General features: G+C 46.9%; 2 pseudogenes across 2 annotated transcripts; one reads left to right on the plus strand and one right to left on the minus strand.

The window, feature by feature from the left end:
* Positions 1-537: 537 nt before the first annotated feature.
* LOC308235939 (dnaJ homolog subfamily C member 14-like) lies at positions 538-3,196 on the minus strand (annotated as a pseudogene). The gene is made up of 2 exons: positions 3,177-3,196; positions 538-2,651 (listed from the first exon to the last, which is right to left on the minus strand). The product of its transcript is annotated as a dnaJ homolog subfamily C member 14-like (transcript).
* Positions 3,197-5,417: 2,221 nt separating this feature from the next.
* On the plus strand, positions 5,418-6,215 carry LOC308235940 (ER membrane protein complex subunit 2-like; annotated as a pseudogene). Its single transcript has one exon. The product of its transcript is annotated as an ER membrane protein complex subunit 2-like (transcript).
* Positions 6,216-14,391: the final 8,176 nt, after the last annotated feature.

Genomic DNA, 14,391 nt, shown 5'->3' on the forward strand with positions numbered 1-14,391 from the left:
TGCTGGTGGGAATGCAGACTGGTGCAGTCACTGTGGAGAACTGTATGGAGTTTCCTCAAAAAACTAAAAATGGAACTCCCATTTGACCCAGTGATCCCACTTCTAGGAATATATCCCAAGAAACTAGAAACACGAATCAGAAAGGATATATGCACCCCTATGTTCATAGCAGCACAATTCACCATAGCTAAGATTTGGAAACAGCCTAAATGCCCATCAACAGATGAGTGGATTAAAAAACTGTGGTATATCTACACAATGGAATACTATGCTGCCGTAAAAAAAAAAGGTGTTCTTACCATTTGCTAAACCATGGATGGAGCTGGAGAGCATTATCCTAAGTGAAATAAGCCAGGCAGAGAAAGATAAATATCACATGATCTCACTCATTTATGGAATATAATGAACAACATAAACTGATGAACAAAAACAGATCCAGAGGCAGAGAAACATCAATCACCTCAGAAAAGGTAGGGGAGGGTGGGGGTAAGGGGGAGAGATCAACCAAAGGACTTATATGCATGCATATAAGCCTAATCAATGGACATAGACAACAGGGCGATAAGGGCATGAATAGGGGGCTTGGGGGAATAAGGACACATATGTAATACCACAATCAATAAAGAAATTAAAAAAAAAAAAAAAGAAGCTCCCGTTGGACCTGTGTTCTGGGGGTACTTGAAAGATCCGGCTCAAGAAATCCTGAAGGTCAGTAGGAGGGGCATCTCGAGTGGCTCTCTGTCGCCATGGGCACCTGGTATCTGAGAACCAAATGAGATGTGATAGGGGGCTCTATGAGTATCTGGGGAGATTCCCACTTGCTGACATTGAGCCCACTCTGTGATGTCATACAACTTTCCATCCATCAGTGCAAAGTAGGTGGTCCTGAGGCCCAACATCCTTTATTCTGCCCCAAAGTCTCCTTCTTCAGCAGGACGCAGTCTATTACACTCAGCACAGTATCTGACACTCTTAGGTTCCTGATCCATTTCAAACCTCCTATGCTTTCCCTGGCAGCAGCTGCACATCATAGTATTCATTAGCTCTTTGAGGTCATCCTGCAGCTTGGACAGAAACTCATTCACTGATCAGCTCAGCTCATTCTCTGCCATTCGTTTCATCTCATATTCCTTCTGCCTTTCAGGATTGCTGACAATGTCCCAAGCTGCCCGCAAAACATTGAAGGCCTCCTCAGCTCGGGCATGATGATTTTTGTCAGGATGAACCATCACTGCCAATTGCCTATATACCTTCTTCATTTCAACATCTGATGCTGTGGCTTCAACCCCCGACACATAGAAAGGGTTTAGCTCATCTTCAGGAACCCCAGGCATGGTCAACAGTTGAGTCACTTCCTCTTCAGGCTGGCAGTAGCGACCACTAGCTACAGGTGCATTCTCTTATCTGTTAGTCCACTGTTTGACCCAAGGCAACTCCAGCCAATCCCATTGAACCATTCTTACCATCTGCTGCCCATGGCCTGCTATCTCTCAGCACAATCAGACAATGCTGCAAGGTGGGAGGATCCAGCCAAGAGAAGAGCCAGGTGGCTTTACCCCTCCAGCCTAACCGGTCAACCCTTCTCACAAGAAACTACCAGACCAACTGCAGACAGCCCAACAAGAGGGCCCGGGCCAGGAGCAGCAAAGCACCCAGTAGCCTAAGAAAATGGGTGATAGCCCTGCCCCATAGCAAAATCCCTGGTTCAGAAATAGGAACATTACTGGGGCCCAGGCACCCAATCACCCTGCTCAGACTCCTGCCCAGACTCAAAAAAGGTCCAAACCACTGACTTTCAGCTGCCTGCATGCATAGATGAGATGGCCACAAGTTTCCGCATACTCTCCCACCAAATCCAGCAGTTTGATCAGCCACCAGAAGCCTGCTTGTCAGAGCTGACACAGTTCTGCTCCCTATAATCCCAAGCCTCTGTGCTTATCTGCTTGACTTCATTTCCAGCCCAGCCCATGTCGACCAGGCAACCTGGGATCCCTGCAGCCACCCTCCCAAGTATCGTCCTTAGCTGGACATGGTGCCGCTATCTCTGCTGTCTCCAGGGTGGAGGTTTCTTTCCACTGGGCATTTGTGAATAATCATTGGGGAACTTGGGTTCCTCATCATCATATTCCTCTTCCAACTCTTCATGTTCCCCTAAAACTGGAGAGGTACAAAGTGGGGGAGATGTTAGAATAGCCATCTCCTCCCCCAGAGTAAAGCTCTTCAGGGACTCCAAGGGTTCCCTGGCAATTGCAAGCAGATAGAATGGAAAGAAAAGAAAGGTTTTCATCCTTCTGGTGCCCAGCCTCATTCTCTCTTAAGAGTTCCTGGTCCACTCCTGACTCTTTCTGAAGATGCCTCACTCTGATCAGGATCCTCTTCATTTCTAGGGTGTCCTGGACCCCTTGGGGGAGCCATGGCTTGGATCCGACCAGTGGGCCGTGTTTAGGGACTATGTAGACTTAGGACTAAAGTGCTTTGTGAGGCAGTGGATACCATTAGGAGCAGGCCTCGCTGAGTCCCTGAGTCCTGAGAATGAAAGTATTTCAGGGTCCACAGGGGGTCCTAAAATCCCAAGGGAGGCCCCACCACTGTGATGGGCTCCACACTACCCTCTTTCTCCAGAGTGCTTCGGGCCAGGACACCCTGGCTTCCTGAAGATTTTAGGTCAGAGACATCATAGTAAGTTCTGATGCTAAAGAGCAGCAGTAATTCCTCCCCCTTGAGCTGCTGGACCCAGAGCCAGGGGAGCTAATAGAGCAGCTCCCTGGCTCTCCCAGCAGTTTTTAGCAAACCCCTACTCTTTCCACAGCCACCAAACACATAGGCTCTGCATGTAAAATCTTTGCTGGCTTACTCTTCCCTGAGACTTTGCTGCCTCAGGCCATGGGTGTCTGCAGAACAAAGGCTGAGGCGTTAGTCCTGCAGAGTATTGGGAGTCCCAGGGAGGAGAGCAAGTGTTCAGGAGAGACTGAGGACTCCAAATTGGGGATGGGGTGGGGGTGGGGGTGAGGTGCCACCCTAAGAGGACAGAGTCACTGGAGCTGGAGGACAGGGTTGGGGAGGAAGAGGAAGCCATTCCAGACCAGCCTGTGTTCTTGAGAGGCAGGATGGCTTTTGGGAAGAAACAATAAGATTCTTGAAGACTCTGATGAGTGTCTTTGATCCTGGGAACAAACAGTTGATTTGGGGAGTCCATGGTGGGGTGTGCACTTGCTTAGATGGGGGGAAAAGACAGCAAAGCACTTAAAGAAAAAAGGAAGTAAACAGAACATGGGTTGGGGGTGGGAGTGGCAGACGTGGTGTGGGGAAGAATGGAACCCTAATACAGGAGCCAGAAATGAGGGGGCACTTGTGACTAGAGGCTCAGGAGCCTGAGGTTTAGGACTTGGTGGCCTTAGGGAAAGGGGGGATGGGACCTGGGAGAGGTATGAGAGGGAGACTAGAAGCCACTGGGGGACTGGGAGTCCAGAGAACAGGCAGAGTGGGAGGGTTTGAGGAATGTTCAGGCAGGCTGAAGGAGAAAAGTCAGGAGGAGATTGTAAGGAGGATGAAAGTCAGGGTGCCCTGTGTCAGATCTGAGGAGGGTTACAAAATTCCAGAAACTCCAACCTGGGTGGAGGGTGGGAAAGGTGGGCAGATTGGGAGTTGGGGGTAGCTCAGAGGTTAGAGTCCAGGGATCTATCCCAATTTCCAGATTGAGGGCCAAGGTTTTCAGGGCTCTGACTAGGGTGAGACTGGTGCTGTTCTTTCCCTAAGGCTGGTCTAGGTCCTGCAATTTCCACTTCATCAGGAAGCGCCATAGAAATGCAAAATGTCGCCTTGATCCCAAGACCACAACTGGGAATAAATGCACAGGAAGGAGGCACTGAACGAAGACTGAGGAGCAACCTGGCAGTGGGTGTTGGGGTGCTTGATGGAAGGGGATAGAGAAGCAGAGTGTTTTTGGAACTTGCAGAGCCCACAGGAGTGACTCAGGTTGGGGACCAGGACCTTAGATGGCTGCGGTAGACTTGAGGCAGGGTCCTCTTCTAGTGTCAGAGCTACTTGCTCACATACAGTTCATCTGACATAAAGGACCTCCACAGTGTAATGTGCTCTTCACTTGTCCTCTGAGCATGCCCGTTGCTGCCTTGTTTTCCCAAAAGGGCTGGTTGGATGCTTGGACAGTTGTGTATTCAAAGGAACATGCACAGATTAGTCCACTTTTCAAGACTTTTCCCCACCGGGAGCATGTAGCTTATGTCTCTTCCAGCCTCTGGAGGAGGTGCTGACAATACCTTAAGAACGGGAGAGTCCAAGCTTCCTGGCACCAGTGACCAAAAAGATGCCATCTGGAAGCCTTTAGAAGGTTTCTCTGCACCCTGTGCATTCCTTCACTGTACCCCTAGGGTTTCATTTCTACTCTGGTCCCTTTCCATGTCCCTCCCTCAGTCAGAGATTGTCTCTTCAAACCACCCACAGTGTGGACTCAGCCTCCCTGGAGGTTCTCCTATGAGGCAGGTTGTCAGTAAGGCCACTCAGGACTCAAGTCCACCACTGTGGCCTCTGGCCCTGCCCTCCCTGACCCTTACCACTTCTCTAATCCTGGATCCTGGCTCAAGTGCCTGGGCTAGCAGCTGTTCTCCCCCAAAGAGATGCCCTATCCACCCTGTCTGCATCCAGTGTGCTTTCTCCATCCAGCCCAGCTGCCCTCCAGGGCCCAGGGCACAGACCTCACCACAGAAACAGGCCATAGACTGTATTGGGTTTAAAGAAATTTATTTAATTTTTTATGCTTTTATATCTTCCTTCATCTGTCATATTGGATGGTATGTAACAGATTGTTGTGGAAGTAATTTTTGAATTACTGATATTTCAGTTAAGTAGTATGGAGGAAGGCAAGTATGAATAATTGATTATACATATTTAATTTCCTTAAGCGATATTTCTACACGTTGGTTCATGAAGCTCCTTCATCTAAAATAAATATGTGATTTTTTTACAGTGTTAACAATGAAGTCTTTTTTCCTTAGCAGCTACAATCATTCTCATTAGAAAGATAAGAATATCTTCAATGATGTAAGTATACATCCGTTTTATGTATGTCATTGACTCCTCCTTTAGAAAGGTTATTAATTCTTCTGGCAAAAATTAGCATCATCTTATCCATGCGAAATGTTGCTAGGTTATGCACTGGAAACTGGGTTAGGTTTTTTTCTATTTCTTCATTTCTGTAAACCAATTAAGCAGAGGTGTTTTTTTTAAAACAAACCAATTCTAATTATTCCCTACAGACTTGGATATGTAGACATATATACTGACAACACAACCAGCAACCTACTCTAAAAATAGTTCCATTTTAAAAAAATTAACATTCTGAGAAGATGGCAAAGATCTGAGAGCTTTATGATGTCACTTAGAAAGAAATGAGAGAGAAAATGGAGAAAAGAAATAGTGAGAAATTGTGCAAGTTGGACAGGAATTAATTAATGGAGATGCTATTAAGCTTGGAGATGATATTTGGATCTATATGAACAAGTGATGAGTGCAGCCTTGACAACGGGCAGGATGACTTGGCTTGGCTTTGCTAAGGAGTTGGGAAGACGGTTCTGTGGCAGTCACAGAGTCAACCACTAACTGGCATGAGATTTGAAGCCATGGAAAGATACGATGATGCTGTACAGCTGTATGATCGAATCTTACATGAAGTTCCAACTAACACTGCACCTGGAAAGCATAAGACTGCCACTCTAAAAACCCAGGGGCAAGTGTGGAGGCCACTCGGGAACTGAATGAGTGTCTGGAACACTTTGTTGGAGTCCAAGAAGCCTGGCCTGCACGTGCAGGGCTTCATATCAATGAAAAGGACCACGCTAAAGCAGCCTTTTCCTCGGAGGGGCTTATGCTGACTAATCCATACAACCACATACACTGTCAGCAGTACTCTGAGGAGGACTTGAATACCTTGACCTTTCAAGAAAGTGTTTTGCACAGGCTTTGACACTGAGCAGCAGCAATATGAGAGCCTTGTTTGGACTTGACATCTGAGCAAGTCATATTTCTTCTGACCCAAAAGCAAGTGCAAACAAGTGCAAACGCAGAGAAGAACAATATGGTAGTTGGGCAGCTAGTCAAACAGAGCTCATTGGTTTGCAGGTTGAAGGAAGAAGGAAACCACATGCTCCCTAAAGGCAGTTGAAGACATGTTGGAAACACGGCAGATTACCCAGTTTTAAGGTTTCCAAACCTCTTTCACGTTACCTTTCACAACTGCACAATTGAACTTATTGGCCTGTGTCTTAGTTACTAAATGCCCATGCTATTGACATACTAATTTTTCGTTCAGGCAGTTGTAAAGAATGTGTTTATATGAAGCTAAAAATGCCTTTTATTGCTAAACAGCAAGATGGGGAAGTCCATGGAAGAAAGATTTAAGGAGTCTTATCGATTGTACATCATTCTCTTCAGATCACACACATATAACTGCTTTTGAACTATAATTTGATGTAGAAATAATCTCATTGAACAAACCATAATAATCTATCTATATATATAAAAGCCTAAGTGACCATTATGATGGAACTACCAGAATGACCAGAACGACCGGTCGTTATGACACGCACTGACTACCAGCGGGGAAGACACTTAATGAAGGAGGAGGGGGAGGGGGCGCAGTGAGGCCTGGAGTACATGCTATGACCCAGGGATCCCAGGAACTGCAAGCCCAGAACTTGCTTTCCAATAAAAATAAATAAATAAATTGGGGGGAAAAAGCAGCGAGACGCTGCTGCCCTGGGAAGAGTGGCTCCAGGAGGGGAAGGCCTCCCCAGGCCCTGCCCAGCCCGACTGGCATGCCATGGACGACCACGCACCAACCATGGCGGCGTTCCCCCTCCCCCCGCCCCACCCCACTGCCCCTCAGTCCCATGGATCACAGCAACTCACCGGTGATGTATAGGAAGCGCAGCCCCTCTGGCTCCAAAGCTGGTCACACTGACAGCTACTCCCCATCCCACTCCATGGTGGATGCAGCACTGCCGGGCCACGCTGAGTCAGCTCTGGCTTCCAGCTTCCTGCCCGCCCCTTTGTATACTATGTGTGCTGGGGGCATGGCTTTGGCCTCCCCGGACAATAGCACCATAGCACAGCCAGAGAGTGGCAGGACACAGCCACCAGGGCTGGCTGGGCATTGATTTGGCCATGTGACTGACATGTCCACTGACACTGAGTGTTTACATTTGTAGGGAAGCAGGGCAGCCTGCTCTGGCCCCCCGAGTCACCTTCTAGGCTAAGAAAGGCTCACTGATTTCTGTGTTTCTCTTTCCATCTGGAATCAAAACCTCTTGGGGATGAATGATCCCAGCGATGGCCCCAACACACTCTCAGTGTCACTGTCACAGACTTTCCCAGTCATTACAGCCTGTTCCACAGTGCCCTGCTCCACCCACTGCCACTTCTCACCTGTCACCCCCTGAGGACCACCTTACATAATCCTATTTGAAATGTGAGCAAGATCTCAAGTGCCCCCCATCCTTTTTTTTCAATAGCTCCCTTGCCCTACCTTTCTTCCTCTAAAAACCTTGCATTTTAAAAATATATATGTGATTGATTTCGGAGAGGGAAACACATATAGAAACATCAATGATGTTAGAGAATCATTGATCAGCTGCCTCCTGCACGTTCCAAACTGGGGATTGAAACCTCCCATGCCCCTTCCCCCTGGCCAGCAGGCCCCAATCAGTGGTGAGGGAGGGAGGAGAGGGGGAGGCAGGGAGGCGAGGAACTGCACAGTGGCAGCGCAGAGAGGCAGGAAACCTGATCGGCCCTGATCACTGGCCAGGCCTAGGGACCCCAACTGTGCACGAATTTCATGTACCTGGCCTCTAGTTTATTTTAAAACATAAATAACAAATAAATAAATAAATGTTTTACCCATAAGACAGGTACAACAACGCAAAAACATTCATTTATACGAGTTGGAATAAGTTGAACTTATTCATTCAGATGCCTAAGCCTTTTATTACTTTTTAGACAAGACTTTCAAGATTTGTATTTGCCCGAGGTAAACACTTTGTAAGGAGATGGAGGAGGGAAGGATGGGTAAGGGAAGCTTTTAGTCAATCATTTAAAAAAGCCCTTTTCCCCATTTTCCTCTTCGGTGGTTTAGCCTCAGGGAATATGGGCTGTGTTTACATCCCTGTTATCTGGAGGAAGGCCTTACAAATTGCTGAGAAGGCTGTTAAAAATCTTATTAGACTTTTACTTTTGCCAAACTTCTGATCCTAAACTTATTAAATTTTTTGAAATATCTTGTCAGCTTTCAGGCAGGACAAACAGCAAGACATTTTTAAGCACCTGCTCAGATGGCTAAAGGTTCTTTTAGAGAAAATACTTTGTCTTTTAGAAGCTTCTGCTTATCAACCAACAAATGTATTCCATTGTCAGGAGAGGTTTGGATTCCTCTTCTTATGAAATCTCTTTCTTAGGACAAACAACATAACAGACACAGACAAGAAATGGAAACAAAACAACACAACCAAATACTCACCCATCAGGAAAATCCTTGCGAGCTGCTACAGGGCACTTGGTAAAAGTGCGAGAGCTGTGACCAATCCCTCCCGAGATAGAAAAGGTTCTTTTTCCTGTGGTACAAGCTTCTGTGGATGCCACCACCTGGACCATCATCCCCCCGAGGGAAACCCCTCCCAGCCTCAAATAAAGACATTTGACCTCAACCAGGAAAGCAGGGAGACCCTGCCCTAGGAGGGATGCACAGTCAGGGCGACAGCAGCCCATGGAAGCGGTGAGCACAGAAGAGGCTCCACAGGTACCATACCCCATTCCAGGGCATGCTGGCCCAGGACAGTGAGGCCACTTTAGATCCTGATTCCTGAGCCAGATATCTTATATAATAAAAGGCTAATATGCAAATCAACAAAACAGCGGAACAACCGGTCTCTATGATGAAGTATGGTAGCAAGCAACTCAGGTAGAAACTGCTGTTTGGGTTCTCTACTTATTTGTTTGCTAAAACAATAGGAAGTTATTTTGATTTTCTGAACTTATGTATGCTATGCCAATACTCCATTGATGATGGTTTGCATATCCCATGGATTGTGATCTCACTGGTTACTGAAGCACATTCTTCTGGGAATCAGAACAGCACAATTATCCTAAATTGTCTCAGTAGCTACAGATAACGGAGTTTCGGTTGACTCAGTGGTCCCGGAATCTGGACAGCACAATTATTCTAAATTGCCCCGGTGGTCCCAGATAATGTGTTTCTGTTGCTTCAGTGATTCATAAATACTTTAGATAACTAACTTGCTCAATTTTTGCTTCTGTAAAGAATGCTTTTCGCGAAACAGGTTCCTCATTCCATACCCAAAGAAGTAATCGATACTTTTGTGATATTCTGCATATAAGCCAGAAGTGGCAAGCTGTTTGGGGCTGCGAGGTCTGGAGCACTTTTGCTCCCTCGTATGCAGCCGGCTTTTAATAAATAACTCCATGATTTGACTTTTTGAGGCGTCCTTTGTAAGATGGGGGTTACACTACAACAATGACGCGCACTGACCACCAGGGGGCAGATGCTCAACAATGGAGCTGCCCCGTGGTGGTCAGTGCACTCCCACAGTGGGAGCGCCACTCAGCCAGAAGCCTTGAGCCGGCTCACAGCTTGCGAGCGCAGCGGTGGTGGCAGGAGCCTCTCCGGCCTCCACAGCAGCGCTAAGGATGTCTGACTGCCAGCAGTCAGACATCCCCCAAGGCTCCCGGATTGTGAGAGGGCACAGGTCGAGCTGAGGGACACCTCCAGAGTGCACGAATTTCGTGCCCTGGGCCTGTAGTGTTAAACTAAAATAAAGGCCAAAGTGAAAGGCAACAAGCATTTATTTGAAATCAAGCACAAGAATAGCTGTTCAAAAAGCACTGATTCAGGGAGAGTTCAACTAGTGTTTATTTATAAGAAAGGCAAGGGGAACACTAATATCAACAGAGGGAAGGCATTTCTATCGGTGAAAGGAGTTTTTAGGGGTAAAAGAGACAGGTTTAGGGAGTTTTAAGAATTAGGGGGTCCATGGGGAAGGGAGGTATAGTATAGTTGGTTGGGGACTTGGAGCTGGCAAAAGGCATACAGTCACCAAGAACAAAAGGCTCCACAGACTAACGGGAGAGGAAGACACCCATTCACAGAAGACAAGGGGAAAGCCTCAGGGGGTAGAGAAACAAAAGGGAGAAAGAGGGAACCGATTTTCACAGGGGATAGAGAATTCTACCACTGACAGGGGAGAAAACAAGGGGGGGCGGCTCACGTGGGGGTTGAGCTCTGAAGCTGCTATAGTGACCAATCAGAAGGGAATATCAGGACACAAAGAACTGCAGCCTTTATTAACCTTAGGAAAAAGGAGCTTGGTGGACTACCCCTTTTGGGACCCCCTCCCCACGTGGAAGTCTGTAGTTGTTTCCAATAAATTTCCACCTTTCCATATACCATCTTTTGTCCATGGCTTCATTCTTCAAATCCACCTGGACAAGAACCCGGGAAAGAAATCACCTTTGCATCCTGCTCAGAAGAAACCACGCGTTTCAGTTTGGTTCCGAGTTTCATTGGTGCCGATGAGCGAGCATAGTGATGCTCATTCTAAGAATGTTTTTGTCAGTCTGGCAGTCACCTGTCCAGGAGCCATAATATCCGCTTTCTTGTCATCTTCATAAACAGGGTTTTGTGGTCACAATGTCATTTTTGGCCCAGCTCAAAGGTTACTTTACCCTGTTTTAGCATCCCCCAAAATGTTTGAGGCATACGATGTGCAAGGCCGTTTACCTGGGATGGCAGCTCTGGCCCCATTAAAAATGGCTCCATGTGTATATATATTTTACAGTTTCCTTTGCTGTACAAGAGCCTTTTCATTTGCTGTAGCTTCACTTGTTTATTTTTACTTTTGTTGCCTTTCCTTTGGTGTCAAAGCGCGTATACTATGGGGGTAATTAAACCACAATCACAACGGCCGGTTTAGGAAACTTCTTCTTTTGGAAACCATCCTGGATATTTATGAAAGATTTCTCCACAATCACATTGTGTACAACTGGAGCAGGACCACCCAGGATGAAAATAAGGGTCGTCTTCAACAGAAACTTGCACATCGTTTGAGACACCACATGGACAGCCAGTGGTTCTCCAGAGATTTCATGTCCTGTTCTGGGAGATACATGCTTATCTTTCCCAGTCATGCCCTCCACCACCAATTCCATGACATTGTCTTTTATAAGAAACGTGATTTAATCCTGGGGTCAGCCTGGACAGTGCCAGGCTGGGGTCTTCTCAGGGTAATGACTGCAGGCCTAGAGGTCCTGCATTTATAGCCCCAGCAATGAGTAATGCGTCACCCTGCCCCCCTTACATAGAGGAAGGACTGCTTACCCTTGAGCTTTTCCCTTGTTGACCTGGGTGCACTGCTTTTATTACATTCAATGATGTTTCCAAACTAGGGCTGTCTCAACCTGTTACTGCCAGTTGAGCCCTTGGCATATGAGTAATGCAAATTTTTTTGTAATGGGCTTTTTAAGAAAGAAAGAAAGAAAGAAAGAAAGAAAGAAAGAGAGAGAGAGAGAGAGAGAGAGAGAGAGAGAGAGAGAGAGAGAGAAAGAAAGAAAGAAAGAAAGAAAGAAAGAAAGAAAGAAAGAAAGAAAGAAGAAAAGAAGAAAAGGAAGAAAAGCCATTTTCCTTTTTTACCACATCACCGTCTCCATGGCCTCTAACTTCACCAGCAAAGGCAATGCATTGTAGTTCTGAGAACATATACTTAGAGGTCAGGCAGATGTACCCAGATTCTGTCACCAATGCTTCAGCCTCTGTGACATCAGACAAAAGCTTCCTGGTCCTGTTAAACTAGCATGTCCCTCCGGCTCTCTAACTGAGAGGAGCCCTGTGCAAAGAGGACCCAGTGTGACACTTGGAAGTAAACAGGTGCCGAGCTAAGATTGGTTTCCCTTTTATTCACTAAACTGAAGCTTTAAAAAAATTATTTTCAATTACATTGGACATTCAGTGTTATATTAGTTTCAGGTGTACAGCACAGTGGCTAGACGTTGATATTACTTACAGAGTGATCCCAATAAGTCTAGGACCCACCTTCACGATACATAGTTATCACGATGTTATTGACTCTCTCCCCTATGCTGTACTTCACATCCCTGTGACTATTTTGTTGTCCACTAGTTTCTCTTCTTATTGCCTCACCTCGACTGCCGCCAATGTCCCTGTCCCCAGTGGCTGCCACCTAAAACTCCCATGTCCTGCCCTGGGTGTACACAGCACCCCCAGGGTTCCCCCAGATATTCAAGCCTGTCATCCACCAGCCTCAGCCAGCACCCACTGCTCCACTCCAGTGTGGTTCTACTCTGCCCACTTGTCTCCCACCCCAAGGACCACACCCATTGCCAACTCTAGGCCTTCGCTCCTGCTGCTCCCATAACCAGAAACGTCCTCATTTCTCTTGGAGGCTCACATTCTAAATGCCCACCAGGCTGGAGCTCATGTCCCATAACCAGTTACCATAAGCTCAGGTTCCAAACCCAAACACTCAGTCACTGCCCTCCGGGAACTTAGGTTCTACTCAAGAAAAACAGACATACTGTAGGTTAGTAACTTGGAGAACTGTGGGTTTCATGGACTCGGGCTAGAACACAGCTAGCTTTGAGTCTCCACTGTCCCCCTCACTTGCTGTGGGCCCTTTGCCAAATTAGCCTCTATCCTAAAAATGGAAGTAGTAATAACATCTAATTCACAGGGTGGTTGCAAAAACTAAATAAGGAAATGTGTAGAAAGAACTTAGCACAGTGTCCGGAACACATGAAAAAAAGTCTGTCCTCAAAAACTGGTAGTTAAGGCCTGTGAGCAGCAATGTGTAGCAGCAGGATGTCAGTACACCTGGTGCACTTGTATTCATGCTCTCACCAACACGGAGCATGGCCCACTCTCTCTGAGACCCTAGAAACTGGGAGATCAACGGGACACCACTGACAAATAGGAGGAGGAAGTACAGAAATCCAGGTTGGTAATTTAAGCATCACGACCAAGATTAGACAACCAATTGCGCCCGGAGTCTGAGAGGAGGGGGAGGAATGGTGAGGACACTGTAAAGCAGACATCCTCAAACTACGGCCCGCGGGCCACATGCGGCCCGCCGAGGACATTTATCCAGCCCACCGGGTGCCACTGCCTGTCCTGCTTAGCAGCCAACTCGTCCCGGGTCCGCAGTGCGCATAAGAATTTGTTCATAGTTGTTTTTTTTAAACTATAGTCCGGCCCTCCAATGGTCTGAGGGACAGTGAACTGGCCCCCTGTTTAAAAAGTTTGAGGATCCCTGCTGTAAAGCCTCCCTGTCCCCTTATGCAGGCAGGATCACAGGCCCTGTGGTTCAGAGAGGGGCCCAGGGACGGGAGACAAGGTTTTGCCAGCTGAGAGATGCTGGAAATGAAACTGGGCACTGTACATTTCAGGGGCATAAAGTCATATGTAATGAATTATGCCACCGTGTGAGATTCTGAAAATATAGAGAATCTTGTATGATATAACTTTCTTCATAATAAGATCTTTCTTCTTAATGATAGACATAATTGCAGTTATTACTAATGCTTGGGATGGTAAGAACATCAGAATAAACTATCAAATGGCATGGCATATAGATTTGTTATCATGTATTTCCTCTTCCCAGTGTCTACAGAATTTCCCTCACCTGACTCTGCAGTACAACCCAGTGGTGTCAGTCTAATGTGTGGTTGCACCCTTTGAATATTCCCAGGCCTCCAGTTGGTGAGCTGTAATCACCTCTAAATATGCCTCCAACTGATAAATCAACTTTTGGTTGATTACAGTTAATTTTTCTTAGCTAGTAAAGATGTTTGTTTCTTCTCTTCTTCACACACCAAGAGATACAGGGTGCCATTTGGTTACTTGATATTAGAGATCAATGTAGGTCAGTGGTTCTCAACCAGGGGAGACTATACCACCTCCTCTCCCATCTCCCCAGGACATAGGGAGATGTCAGAGGAAATGCTCTTCACACGACTTCTACTGGGCTCTAGTGGGTAGAGGTCTGGGATGGTGCTAATGATCCTACAGTTCACACGACAGACCCAACAAGAACTACTGGCCCCAAATATCACTGTTGAGGAGATGGAGAGCTCTGCTCCTGCCCTGCCCACAGCGGTCCGAGCAGGCGTCCCCTCTCCCTGCTGTTCTCACCTCTCCTGACCCTGTCCACCTCCAGTCCCCTCCTCTTGCACCTTCAGTTCCAGAGCTTCTGAACCTGCATGTGCTTTTTCTCCAAGGTCAGTCCTAACCTCTCAACAATCCCGCCCCTTTCTCTCCTCTTCTAGCAGGGACACTCCACTAGAGGGCGCTCACGC

Source organism: Plecotus auritus (genome assembly GCF_963455305.1).
Source record: "Plecotus auritus genome assembly, chromosome: 10".
Classification (NCBI taxonomy): Eukaryota; Metazoa; Chordata; class Mammalia; order Chiroptera; family Vespertilionidae; genus Plecotus; species Plecotus auritus.